Genomic DNA, 2,374 nt, shown 5'->3' with positions numbered 1-2,374 from the left:
CACCTCAAGGAATCTCTATACTGTGACATAGAGGATTCCATATTTTCTTGTTCTCTTCTCTTTCATATGAGCAGGAGCAAAGAAAAAAGCATTCTTGTTGAGGCTGACCCTGAACCTGAAAGGACCTTGAAGCGAAAGCTAAGAGAAGCTAAGGCACAACTCTCTGTAGAGGACCTAACAGAAATCTTCAAAGAAGAAGAACCCATGGCAGCCGAAAACAACAACAATGCCAACAATGCAAGGAAGGTGCTGGGTGACTTTACTGCACCTACTCCCGACTTCTATGGGAGAAGCATCTCTATCCCTGCCATTGGAGCAAACAACTTTGAGCTTAAGCCTCAATTAGTTTCTCTAATGCAACAGAATTGCAAGTTCCATGGACTTCCATTAGAATATCCTCATCAGTTTTTGGCTGAATTCTTGCAAATCTGTGACACTGTCAAGACTAATGGGGTTGACCCTGAGGTCTACTGACTTATGCTATTCCTTTTTCCTGTAAGAGACAGAGCTAGGATATGGTTGGACTCACAACCTAAAGAAAGCCTGAACTTTTGGGAAAAGCTAGTCAATGCCTTCTTGGCAAAGTTCTTTCCACCTCAAAAATTGAGTAAGCTTAGAGTGGAAGTCCAAACCTTCAGACAGATACAAACAATTAATCAGAAAGTGTCCCTCTGACATGCTTTCTGAATGGAGCATCATAGGTATTTTCTATGATGGTCTCTCTGAACTATCCAAGATGTCATTGGATAGCTCTGCTGGAGGATCTCTTCATCTGAAGAAGACGCTTGCAGAAGCTCAAGAGCTCATTGAAATGGTTGCAAATAACCAATTCATGTACACTTCTGAAAGGAATCCTGTGAACAATGGGACAAATCAGAAGAAAGGAGTTCTTGAGATTGATACCCTGAATGCCATATTGGCTCAGAACAAGATATTGACTCATCAAGTCAATTTGATTTCTCAAAGTCTGTCTGGAATGCAAAATGCACCAGGCAGTACTAAAGATGCTTCATCTGAAGAAGAAGCTTATGATCCTGAGAACCCTTCGATGGAAGAGGTGAATTACATGGGAGAACCCTATGGAAACACCTATAATTCTTCATGGAGAAATCATCTAAATCTCTCATGGAAGGATCAACAGAGACCTCAACAAGGTTTTTCAACAACAATAATGGTGGAAGAAACAGGTTTAGCAATGGCAAGCCTTTTCCATCATCTTCTCAGCAACAGATAGAGAATTCTAAGCAGAGCCACTCTGACTTAGCAACCATGCTCTCTGATCTAATCAAAACCACTCAAAGTTTCATGACTGAAACAAGGTCCTCCATTAGAAATTTGGAGGTACAAGTGGGACAGCTGAGCAAGAAAATTACTGAACTCCCTCCTAGTACTCTTCCAAGCGAAATAGAAGAAAATCCAAAAGAAGAGTGCAAGGCCATCACATGGCCGAATTTGGAGAGGAGGAAGAGGCAGTGAACGCCACTGAGGAAGACCTCAATGGACGTCCACTGACCTCCAATGAGTTCCATAATGAGGAACCATGGGAATCTGAGGCTCACACTGAGACCATAGAGATTCCATTGGATTTACTTCTGCCATTCATGAGCTCTGATGAGTATTCTTCCTCTGAAGAGGATGAGTATGTCACTGAAGAGCAAGTTGCAAAATACCTTGGAGCAATCATGAAGCTAAATGATAAGTTATTTGGTAATGAGACTTGGGAGAACGAACCTCTTTTGCTCACCAAAGAACTGGATGACTTGTCTAGGCAGAGATTACCTCAAAAGAGACAAGATCCTGGGAAGTTTCAATACCTTGTGCCATAGGCACCATGACCTTTAAGAAGGCTCTGTGTGACTTAGGGTCAAGTGTAAACCTCATGCCTCTCTCTGTAATGGAGAAGCTAGGGATCTTTGAGGTGCAAGCTGCAAGAATCTCACTAGAGATGGCAGACAATTCAAGAAAACAAGCTTACGGACTTGTAGAGGATGTTCTGGTGAAGATTGAAGACCATTACATCCCTGCTGATTTCATAGTCCTAAAGACTGGGAAGTGCATGGATGAATCCATCATCCTTGGCAGACCCTTCCTAGCCACAGCAAAGGCTGTGATTGATGTTGACAGAGGAGAATTGATCATTCAAGTGAATGAAGAATCCTTTGTGTTTAAGGCTCAAGGATATCCCTCTGTTACCATGGAGAGGAAGCATCAAGAGCTTCTCTCAAAACAGAGTCAAACAGAGCTCCCACAGTCAAACTCTAAGTTTGGTGTTGGGAGGCCACAACCAACTTCTAAGTTTGGTGTTGAACCCCCACATTCAAACTCTAAGTTTGGTGTTGGGTGGTTCCAACATTACTCTGAGTATCTGTGAGGC

The sequence above is a fragment of the Arachis stenosperma genome, chromosome 7, assembly GCF_014773155.1.
Source record: "Arachis stenosperma cultivar V10309 chromosome 7, arast.V10309.gnm1.PFL2, whole genome shotgun sequence".
NCBI lineage: Eukaryota > Viridiplantae > Streptophyta > Magnoliopsida > Fabales > Fabaceae > Arachis > Arachis stenosperma.
This window is presented reverse-complemented; position numbering follows the sequence as displayed.